The following is a 12,155-nucleotide window of genomic DNA, read 5'->3' on the forward strand; positions in this document are numbered from 1 at the left end:
TGTGAGGGCACTGCCCTCTCATCCCCCCACCCCCCCACAGACACACACCACACTCCAAGGGGCAACAGAAAGTGGAAGATACATTAGACAGATGCCAAACATTCATCTTTGGAGCCAAGGTCAGTTCCAGAAAGGGTGATGCCTCTCCCATATCAGGATCCCTCTTAGGCTAACTCTAACAGCTCTTTCCAGGGCTTGCTTTGCAAGCAAGCAGAGGGGGTTACTCTGTAGGTTTTGGTTTAGGTGGTACCTAAAGGCCTACTTGCCCTAAACATTCAGTTGCTGATATTTAAATAAGAACAGGCTTATGAGCAGAAGATTTGGTTTGATGAGGATATTTGGGATTAATATTTGGAAACCAAATGTCAGTATCACGATGACAGACTTACATAGTAGCTCATTCCTTTGGTAGGATTCTCCCTTTATGTTATAAGTTAAATTGCTAGCATAAAAAGTGGTTACATTAAAAAAACTCTTATGAATCTAGAAGTTGATCATAAGAGAAAATCAGGAAAGACCACAAATACATGGAGGTTAAATAACAAGCTACTAAACAATGAATGAGTCAACCAGGAAATAAAAGAAGAAATTAAAAAAAATACATGGAAACAAATGAAAATGAAAACACGGTGGTCTGAAACCTCTGGGATGCAGTAAAAGTGGTTCTAAGAGGGAAGCTCACAGAAATGCAGGCCTACCTCAAGAAGCAAGAAAAATCTAAAATGAACAACCTAACCTTGCACCTAAAAGAGCTAGAAAAAGAACAACAAACAAAATGTAAAACCAGCAGAAGGAAGGAAATGATAAAGATTAGAGCAGAAAGAAATAATACAGAAACTAAAAAAACAATAGAACAGATCAATGAAACCAGGAGGTGGTTCTTTGAAAAAAAAAGAATCAATACAATTGATAAACCTCTAGCCAGACCAATCAAGAAAAAAAGAAAAAGGATTCAAATAAATAAGGTTATAAATGTTGGCAAGGATACAGAGAAATGGGAACCCTCTTACACTATTCGTGGGAATGCAAACTGGTGCAGTCACTCTGGACAACAGTATGGAGGTTCCTAAAAAAATTAAAAATAGAACTACCCTACAATCCAGTAATTGCACTACTGGGTATTTGCCCAATGAATACAAGAACATTAATTCAAAGGGATACATGTACTCCTATGTTTATAGCAGCATTGTTTACAATAGCCAAGGTATGGAAGCAGTCCAGGTGTCCATCGGTTGATGAATGGATAAAGAAGTGGAGTGTGTGTGTTTATGTGTGTATGCGTGTAATGGAATATTAGTCATCCATAAAAAAGAATGAAATCTTGCCATTTTCAATAATATGGATGGAGCTAGAGAGTATAATACTAAGCAAAATAAGTCAGAGAAAGACAAATACCATATGATTTCACTAATATGTAGAATTAAAGAAAAAGCAAATAAGCAAAGGGAAAAAAATAAGAGAGAGAAAGACAAGTCAAGAAACAGACCCTTAATTACAGAGAATAAACTGATGGTTACCAGAGGATGGGTTAAATAGGTGGTGGGGATTAAGGAGTAAAAAACAAAACAAAACAAAACAAGCCCCACAAAACTCAGAACATGGGATTGAGGTGTGACTTTGTCCTTTACACATTAAATATTGCAGAATATTGCAACACATCTTTCCTAACGTACTACATGCTGCAATATGTCAACATAAGTTTAAGAAAAAAATGCAGGGACTGACTGTAAATCTCACTTCCAAACTGACTTTACCATTTTTGTTTGTTTAAGGTTTAAAGGGACCTCTGTTTCATGTACCATATCTTTCTCTAAATGGAGGTACTCAATGTCCCGTATTTGAGGCTAATTCCTTACTGAGGTACCCCCTTACTCAGATACCTTGCTCAGATACCCCCTCCAGTTCGCAGTTAGGTTTTTTACAAGAACCAGAATCTTTTTTTTTGCTCCTGAACTCTCTATGGCAAGTTGAACTAAAGGATTTTTCCCTCTCCCACCTCGATCATTAGCAGAGGATCCAGGATCAAAAAGATTCCATCAAGCTGGATCTTTCCTTCCAGACAGCAAAGGGGGCAGTTGACAACTAAGATGCTATGACATTTACTGCAATGTGGCCGGTCTAAAGCAGGACAGAAAATGAGTCAAAAGCACAATATTAGGGTGGGATGAGAAGCTCTATTATTCTTAAAGAATCAAGCAAAAGGAAAAGTAACTCCAGTTATCTCTAGGTGAGTAAGGCACGTCTCTGTGAGATGTGTTGATTCACAGGGGACCAAGTAACAGACCAGCCAGCCCATGGCTCTTACTGGCAGGGAGACAGACCTAGAATCACAAGCCCACATTTATCTCATTTTGGACACAGGAGCTTGTCCTCTTCAGGAGAGGAGTCCTTCTTGCTACCTGAGACGGATCTGCCCTTCCACTATCTCAGGAGCACCAGCTCAAACGCTGGCATGGGCTGCCTGTGGGCATATGAACATGCTAAAGCCACTACCGTCTTAAGAAACAAAAACTTTCCTCACGCCCATCCTCAAGAGTCATTTTCTCAAGGAAGTCCTTCCCTGGGCCCAGTACATCCTTCCTTCACTGTAGTCTTTGTCATTTTCTATTTATTTGTGTCATACTTTGATTAAAATATTTTCTCTTACCAAATTATAAACTCCACAAGAACAGGGATTATGTCTGTTTCTCACAGGTCTGTCCCTAGCACCTAGCACTAAGGGGGTACCCAGTAAGTGTCAATTAGATAAGATGAGCAGCTATGGAAAGGACTGGGTTTTTCTGAGGGAGGAGATGGGGTCACCAGATTTGAATGGAGGGCTACCTATGGGTAAGCAGAGTCCAGAGCAGAGGAACGTCTCAAGTGAAGGCAGAGTTCAAGAGGTTTTGTGTCGAAGCCTTCCTTTGCACAATCAAATTAGTCACAGTTTCAACCTTCAACCTTCCACTTTGGAATATCCCTCTGAGATGTGCCTCACTCTTCAGAATTTAACATCTCTACATAGTCCTGTGTTTGTGGGTTGTTGAGGGCTGACCAGGAAGGATTGCTACAGAAGAGAAGGGCCCAGACCTCCTACTTTGCTGAGCGTCTCATCAGAGAAGGGGCTGGAAGAATACTTCCCCACTGGGAAGGATAGAAGGTGGACTCCGCCTTGATCAGTAGATGGAATGACACAGAAGATGATCTCAGTAAGACTTAATTTCTCCAGTGTCCCATATAGGTTAGGAATATCCCCCCTTCCAGAATGAAGTAAGATAGGCCCCCCGTAACACCAGGTTATAATTTTAAGACCAATAAGTGCCAAAGTTATCTTCACAGTAGGATTTTAATCTGAAATGCTTTTGTTTGATAAAAGTCCATTTTTTATTACTCAACTTTTCAACTTCTTGAAAAACAGAGAAGCATCAGTTGATTTACCCAACCATTCATCTATTTATTCAGCAAATACATCTTGACAAAACAGCAACAGAACTTACAGTCTCAAGGGGAACCATGCAAACAAGCTATTATACAATGAGAAAGAATGAAGCAATACTACAGCATTGGGACAGCCAGATGTTAGAGGACAGTGCAGAAGTGAGCATGTACTTCTGTCCTCTTTCACACCATCTCTCTCCTACATTTGCAGACTAAAAGTTAAATGCTTTCATGGAACTTGGCAAGTTTTGGTTTGTTTTATTTCAGATTTAGTCTTCTGAAAATTAGGAAGTGGATTAATAATCGTTTCCTGTCTTCCATCTCCTCAGAAGGCAAATAGGAAACTGGGGTTTTGTTGCGGTAGCAAGGGAATAAAAGAACAGCCAGAAGCTATTCATTTGTAGAGTGTAGATCACATAGGACGCAAGGATCAAATAGTCTGCCCTCTTGTACTAGGGATGAGGAAACAGGCCCGGGGGACCTGAATAAAGTTCTGGGGTAATTATAAGAATTTTTCACTAACAAATGATGCGACTGTTATCAGCATTTTCCATTTGAAAAGAGTATGTGGTGTAAGTGACTTAATTAAACTTTTTAAAACAACTCTATGAATAGGTACAACTGTTATCCCCAAATAACAGATGAGGAAACTGAAGGATAGAGAGGCTAATCATTTGCCTAATTACCGTATAACTAATAAGTGTCAGAGTTGGAATTCAAACCTAGGATATCTGGTTCTAGAAATCAGAAACCAAGTGTTTCACTTCACATGTCTGTCTCTTGTACATTTGGAGTTCATGCATATATTTTTGTATGTATATTTGTACCTATAAATGTATTTAATGTAGTAATTCTCATTAAACATGTCTGGTTTGGGGTGATAAGTCCTTTCATTTGATTTTTCCAGATAAAGAAAATATGAAGTTAAGACTGACATGAATAAGTTTCTAACTCTCGGAGGAATGTCACAAGGGGTAAAATTTGCTTTTAGAGTACCTTGATACCATTTTCCGAAAGCTGTCATGCTATTGTGTTACCTGGCCGTGTCAAATCAATGTCAGTCCCTGTTCAAACACCAGTTGTGCAAAGCACATCAGAGTGGCTGGTAGCCTGGCAGATTTCATCATTTTCTCTCTGGGCACCGAAACTAGAGCTGGACACCTAATCATGGTGACTCTTGACTTAGGAGGGAAAAAAATAGAGAAAAGATACAAATTATCATTAGGGGTAAATCGCAGGTAATTTTATTTAATAACTCAGAAGTAGATAGCGTTTGTTGCAATATGCAAACCATAGGGCATTCTTCATTCACTCACTCACTCGTTGGATATAGATGTACTCAGTACCTAGTGTCAGATGCTATGGCAAATGCCGGGAACACAGATAAGAATAACAGAGACTGACTGCTGAGGGGCCCGAAGTCTAATGGGGGCCAAATTGTGTAGTATGATATATTTCGGGAACCCAAATGAGGGCAAGTTCAATCATGGGACAGAAGGAGGAGAGCTTTGGAATCCTGTCCACCTGAGTCCCAATTCAAATTCTGCCTCTTGCAAGCCCCCTAACTCAGTCTCTGTTTTCTCATCTGAAAAGTGGGGATAAAAGCATCCACCTCACGGGGTGATTATAAGTACTAAGTTCCATGTCCAAAACATGCTGATACTCTTTTTCCAGCCTTCTTTGAACTTCCCCCACCCACCCCACCCCATGTCCCCAGCCTACCAAGAAAAAAGATAACTGGAGTTGAGAGAGGTTTCATTCACTTAAGTGGTGATGTGTGAGCTGGGTCTTGAAAGATGAGTAAAAGTGAAGGTGACAGGCAGAGTCAGAGGCAAGGGCTTCCAGAAAGTGGACAGAATACATTCAAAAGCACTAAGGCATGGAAGACCATGGTGTTGGGAAGCTGGGGGGAAGCGAGCAGTTTAGAATATGGGTTGTATAGATGGTTATAGTTGATTGGTGTCATGAATGTCAAGTTGGAAAAGGAAGGTGATGTGTTTGGTGACTCTGACTGGGTGTACTCTGCCTGCATGTAATGCCATTTCCAGACCAGAAAGACAGAAATTGACATCCTTGGGGCTGGTGTTGAATGCTGACCACACAATGCACATTCTCCTCTCTGAGCTATCTGTGTGCGACATGTGGGCTCTGCTTTCCCTTTTCACCTCCTGGAGGAGACCCCAGAGTCTGGCTCCTGGCGTCCCAATATTGGACATGAGACTTGGGTCTTCTGAGATCCTAGATCTAGTTTGATATTTTGTTTTGTGATCCAGTTGCTAGTTGTTTCATCATGTGAGAAACTGAGATGGTGAGTGATCTATTCAGCTATCTCTTTCCTAGTACCAGTAAGAAATAGTAGCCCATGTAGAGAACATAACATTAAAACTCAACCATAGGGGCGCCTGGGTGGCTCAGTCGTTAAGCGTCTGCCTTCGGCTCAGGTCATGATCCCAGGGTCCTGGGATCGAGCCCCACCATCAGGCTCCCTGCTCCGCAGGAAGCCTGCTTCTCCCTCTCCCACTCCCCCTGCTTGTGTTCCTGCTCTCGCTGTGTCTCTCTCTGTCAAATAAATAAATAAATAAATCTTAAAAAAACAAAAAACAAAAAACAAAAAACTCAACCATAAATACAGTTCCTGGTATTACTCAGTTTCTCACATAAATCAAGTTCAAATTCATATAAAATAAAGTCATTATACTGACATTAGAATTCATGCAATTATGATAAAGAGATAATTGCTTTTATAGTAATTATTTTAAAAAATCATAATTTTAAGGCTAAGCATGCCCTTTAGGGTTGGCTACATTGTAGGCAGGAAAACAGTTATCAGTCTTAGAAAAGAAAATGCTCAGAAGAAAAGGGAGGTGAGCTGTGGGAGATACTGAACTTGAAGCCAGTGGTTCATGCTCCAGCTGCCAATTATTGGTTCTGTGTCTTTGGACAAATCATCTAACCTCTCTGAACCTCAGTTTCCTTTCTCATTGAATGGGGAAAATAATAATATTATGGTTAGCTTATTTTAGTATCAAGTGCCTTAATATATGTTAAGTTGCTTTGTAGCTTAAAGCCATTTTACTAATTATAATAATTATAAATTGGGAAAATAATCCATGTTAAAAGTCTACTATCAAGGGACGCCTGGGTGGCTCAGTTGGTTGGGCGACTGCCTTCGGCTCGGGTCATGATCCTGGAGTCCCGGGATCGAGTCCCACATCGGGCTCCCTGCTTGGCGGGGAGTCTGCTTCTCCCTCTGACCCTCCCCTCTCTCATGTGCGCTCTCTCTCACTCATTCTCTCTCTCTCAAATAAAAAAAAAAAAAAAGTCTACTATCAAAGAAAAATATTTATACAAAGTCTACTAAAATCACTGCCATCAAACTTCTTAACAATAGTCTGTAAACCAAGGAACTTTATAGCACTGTCCTACGTCATTAAATAATAATTGTGTTCTATTTCCTTCATCAAGCATTCATTTATGCTAAAATTTGGTAATGGGTATACTCTAGATCATCAGCCCTGGGAGATGTTCCTCCAAAAAGGGCTCACAGTCATGGAGAAATACTGCATACTCCTTAGAGAGACTGATTAAAACTTCTGAGGAATCCCACACTAACTTTCAACACAGTGTTTTCCAAACTTATTGGAGCACAGCACTGTTTTCAAGTATTAGCTTTGGTTCAAAAGACTATATTTGGGGAACATTTTTCCATATAGAGTTTTCTTGAAAAGTATTAATGACAAAACTAATAGCCATTCCTAGGTTAATATGATTTTAGTGCAGAGAGCTTTGATGTGTTAATATAATTTTGTGTTAATATATGTTAATGTGTTAATATAATTTTGGAGCAGAGAGCTTTGCTCAGGCCAGCTTTGTCAAGATGGTAGTAAATGCTATCTGCTCTGTAAGCTTTTTTCTCAGTTGCAAACATTTCATTTTCCTCCATCACTAGGTGAGTTTTTAGTACTGTCTGAAAATAACTTAAGTCAGGAAAACAATGTATCAAGAAATGTGCTCCATTTTTCAGAAGGAGAAAATGAGTCACTAAGAACTTAGTGATTTGGCCAAGGTCTCATAGCTCATAGGTGGTAGCTCTGAGATTCAAATAAGCTAACTTCTCCAGAGCCAGTGAATGATCTGATGATAAATCAAATGTGTTTTACACTGTGGTCCTGCAGGTGTATTCATGTTGCTGGTTAGGGCTGCTTCTCATCGTTTCAAAGACTGGTTTAGAACAGACCTTTGAAGATTGTTGGGTAGGTTCAACAGAGCTGTCAATGACTCAAGGTTTGGGTTGTAGCAGGGAAGATAAAGGGCTGTCAGTTGTCTCATACCATCCAGACATGGCTTTGAGATCTTCTTAAACTCTAATGGACAGTGGCTACAAAAGATGATATACTTGAACTTTGTCCAGCTCTTCACTGATTCACAGATGAATGCATCTCATTTTACCTCAACACACACCTGATATTAACAGTTTATATAGATGGGTAACCCATTGGACTCCAGCAAATTAGGCAATGAAACACTGTTTTTTATCTTTTCTGTACTAAGATATAGATGCCAAGAATTGATTAAACAGTTCATTAAAAAGTTGAGCAGTTGCACAGTTAACGAGTATCTGTCTTGAATTGCATGATATCATCTTCATTTGGTTTTCTCTAGAATGACTTTTCATTTTAGAAATCTGGGTTTTGCCTTTAATGTTAGGTTAGGCAGAGAGAAATACACAGCTGTCTTGATGTGTCACTAATCCTCCCTCAATCCTACCAATTTTGACACTTTAGTAGCTTTATAAAATATGCTTATGTTTATTAAATAAGAATCAATGGGAGGTGTGATAGTGTAAACATAATCTAGTTTCAGCAAATTTAAAGGGACTTGAAAATTATTCTGATATATTCTAATTTCTCCGAATGGAAACTTCTTGTTATGATAAACTAAGGAGGTATACCATAAATGGTCAGGAGGGGGATAATCAGCTTTCATAAAACAAGTGTTTTTTTATTTTTATGTTTTTTAAGGATTTACGTATTTTAGAGAGAGAGAGAGAGCAAGAGCACAGGTGCACAAGCAGGGGGAGTGGCAGAGAGAGAATCCTCAAGCAGATTCCCCGCTGAGCAGGGAGCCCTATGTGGGGCTCATCCCAGGACCTGAGCTGAAACCAAGGGCCAGCCGCTCAACTGGCTGAGCCACCCAGGTGCTCTTTAGAGTACTTTTTAGATACTGATTTTTATTTATATTTAGGCTCCAAAATGGCAACCCCAGTGAAGGTATTTATTGCATCATCCTTCTGTTGAATTTGCATTGTTGGCTGGTTTTAGTACAACTTGATGCATATGTATGTGCACATGCATGTGTGTGTATTAATGTTGTTTTTTAAGTGTTCCTGATCATTATACATTATCTGGGTAATTTTTGTTGTTATCCTGTTTTTTGACGTGCTAAGGTGCTGCTGGTGTTTTAGTCAATGGAAACTCTAAGTAAGAGAAGATGGTTCTAGGCTTTCATGGTATGATCAAACAGTGAGACTTACCCTTCTGAATACAGTGATACTGGCCATGCCAGAGTTCAGAAAGCAATTTGTGTTGCCTGGTAATTTTGCTGAACTGTGGCGTCAATTCTCCATTGGAGATTATTTTTTCCCCAAAGAATGACAAATGAGTACTAAAATAAACAGAGGGTTGTGAACATACTTGTTTCACACACCTTCTTTGAAACAAGAATTTTGCTTAACATCAGAAAATAGTTTTAATGTAAACAGTTTTCCCTAAAGTGGTAGGTTAATGCTTTTAATAAACAGAATTAAAATTACAGTGTTATTTATTATATCCTAATTCTTTCTCCATATATACTGGGAATTATGTTTAAATTGAAGTCCCAGAAAAAAAATTATCGGAGATCCCCCACTCATGGTTAAATTCTACCAAGTTATTCCCAACTTCACTGATCCTAAAGTGACTTTAACTGTGAATGACAGGTTTTTCATTTGTACCCCTTCCTCATTTTTTTTTCCTTTTTGTCAAGTTCGTGTTTGATAATCCTAAACCTGGAGGCAGTTTGGAGTCACCTACCTGAAAGGCTTTTTTACTGACTTCAAAGTGAAGATCAACACCTATTCCTGCGCATAGGGTAGATTCAACAAATGCAACCTTGACTGATGAAGAGACCTAATTATAAAACCACCAACCAACCAAACAACAACAAAAACCCCAACTCACACCAAGATCTTCTCTGTTGTCGGGGACCCAGAAAAGAGGGAGCAGGGGCTGGTGGCTCCCAGGCTTCACTCTGGCGGGACAGCTGGACAACTCAGCCCACCTGGGAGGATGCTTTTGTTTACATCTCAGGTTGCCGCCTGATGATTGGTGGCTGGGCTGGAAGGGAGGGTCCGCAGGAAACGCGACACTGGGGATGCTGCCCCCTATCACATGATGGAAATTTCCACTCTTTGGGAAGGCGAAAAGAAAAGAAAGGAGGGTCTCTCAATCCACCCTTTTCCGATACTTCCCCTGGATCCCAATCGGCAGAGGTAGAAAAAGACACAGGTGAGTGAAACTTTTCTATTTTCTGCTAGGCTTACAGACTTGTCAGTGTGCAAACTTGCGGCTGGATCCCAGCCCGGATTGGTGTTCGTGCGCGTGTGTGCGTGCGCACACAGGGACACACACACACGTGTGCGGTCTGGTCTCCCAACCGTCTGGGGCTTAGGTTAGGCATTGTGGCTCTTTGTAACTTGTTTGTTGATTGACCCTAATTCTTCTTATGATTTTCCAAAGGATCAGGCTTTGGGTGGGTTATTGCAGGCTAATGACCGGATTGACTAGAAATTAAGTAAACCAGAGCATACGGAGTTAAGGGGACTGACTGGGAAGTCTCGCGTGTGACTTCCTTTGCAAGAGAGGTGGCTATGCCAAGGTAGCCCATTCCCGGGAGTGCAACCCCCGCCCCCGGCCCCAGATTCCCTTGGCACTTGGATTTTCAGTTCAGTGTCCTGGGACTGCCTTCCACAGCCGTGGCCGCGCCACCAGCCTAGCTCGAGTCAGCTTGGGATCAGGGTTGGCAAGTGCTACCCAAGTTGCGGGCCCATGTCCTCAGGGCAGGGACATTGGGTGCTGGACCTAAAATAGACCCGCTGTCCCTGACAGCTGGGCTGCCTGGGCCGGGCCAGCACGGTACCCCGGGTGGGGGGCTGCGGCCCTGGGAGTCCCCAGAGAGTCTCCTTCAGGAGAGTAGGAAGGCGAGAGCTGTGCTGGATCTAGGGGCCGTGGCGGGGGGCGGTTGGAACACTGAGTCCGAAGCTCCGAGGGAGGAGGCGTCCAGCGCCGTGGGACTGGGAAGCCTGGGGCGCGCTGGAGAGAAGGCAGGGGAAGTGCAGAAACGCGGAGCGGGAAAGCCAAGTGGAGTTGAGGGGGCAGGGAGGGGACATGGAGAGAGGGGAGAAGCCCAGGGAGTAGGGCGGAAGGCGAGAAGGGGTAAGAGGCCAGAGCCAGAGAGTGGAGAGTGTGAGGGTTGGAGGGAAATGGAGAAAAGAGAATGAATGAGGGAAGAGAGAAGGGAGCCGGGACACAGGGAGTCCTTGGGGGTGAGCTGGGAGCACGCCCGTGTCCGGAGAGAGGTGAGCGCAGGGATCAGCCAGCCGGGCGCTGGGAGTTGCACAGGGAGTGACTCTTCGCAGACCGTGGCACTGGTGGGTGGGCGCTGCGCCCTGGCCACGGGCTGGGGTGGAGGCGCCGGGGCTGGGGTGGTGGTGCCGGGGCGCGGAGTGCGCCCCGCGGGCTCCCATCCTCTCTTCGCGATCCAGCAGGGAGAGTGGGGGAGTGCCCCGCCTGTGCGGTGTGCGCCGGGACAGCCCAGGAGATGCGCACCCGCCTTCTGACTTGGTTAGAGGAAAGGGATGAATTAAACTGGGAAGCCCAACCTGGGAGGCTTGGTCACTGGTGTGCCAGGGTGTGTGCCCCGCAGTGAGGGGGCAGTAGTTGGGACCTTGAGAGGCTTGGTGGGGACCTGGAGATCCCGAGCCACAGTTCTAAGCACGAGTGTTTAGATACCTGGGCCCGGTTGCACCGGAGGATGGGGTGGCTCTTGATGTCAATTTCTCAGTACAAAAGTGAATCTCTACCGGTCTCAGGAGCATCTTCGATCTTGAGAAAAGAGGCGTAGGCGTAGCTGCGGCCCTGGAGGTGTAAGCGGACCCTCTCCCGGCGCAGGTCCTATAGACACCTTTTCGCTCCCCGCCCCCCCATCACCGCCCGCCTCCCCTCCAGGCTCTGGGACCTGCTTTCTTTGTTATGCACTTCAAACTGGTGCAGCTTCTCACCCTTGGGTGGGGGGTGGGGGGGGGGTAGTCTTGAGGACCTGTCTCCCAATTTCCTGGTTTCTTATATTCATATTTATTTGCTTCCAGGCAGCGCAGACAAGAGTCCTTATGACTGAATTGTCTTACGTTGTAAAAAGAACTTGCTACACCTTGATCACGATTGCCAGGGCCTGGTAGCTAGGGCTCTAGTTTGGGTTTGTTTGGTTATAGCGTTTTATACTTAACTTTTGGGAGAGGTTATAGCGTTTTATACTTAACTTCTGGTTCTCAGAAGGGGTGGGGTTTGGGGAGAGACAAAAGAAAGGAAAGGAGAACTCTCCAAGAGCCAGAGCCCACCCACCAGTGCCACGGTCTGCGAAGAGCCACTCCCTGTGCAAAGCCCACCGCCCGGCTGGCTGATCCCTGCGCTCACCTCTCTCCG

At 43.3% G+C, this 12,155-nt stretch overlaps 1 protein-coding gene across 1 annotated transcript in view; it reads left to right on the forward strand.

Annotated features, from left to right (window-relative positions):
• Nucleotides 1-9,904: 9,904 nt before the first annotated feature.
• The window catches only part of SLC38A4 (solute carrier family 38 member 4), a 65,965-nt gene continuing 63,714 nt past the window's right edge, over nucleotides 9,905-12,155 (forward strand). Inside the window, exon 1 of the mRNA XM_032420725.1 lies at nucleotides 9,905-9,962. The gene's annotated coding sequence lies outside the window, so the exon portion shown is untranslated. The remainder of the gene's footprint in view (nucleotides 9,963-12,155) is intronic.

The sequence above is a fragment of the Phoca vitulina genome, unplaced genomic scaffold (assembly GCF_004348235.1).
Source record: "Phoca vitulina isolate PV1807 unplaced genomic scaffold, GSC_HSeal_1.0 scaffold23, whole genome shotgun sequence".
Taxonomy (NCBI): Eukaryota; Metazoa; Chordata; class Mammalia; order Carnivora; family Phocidae; genus Phoca; species Phoca vitulina.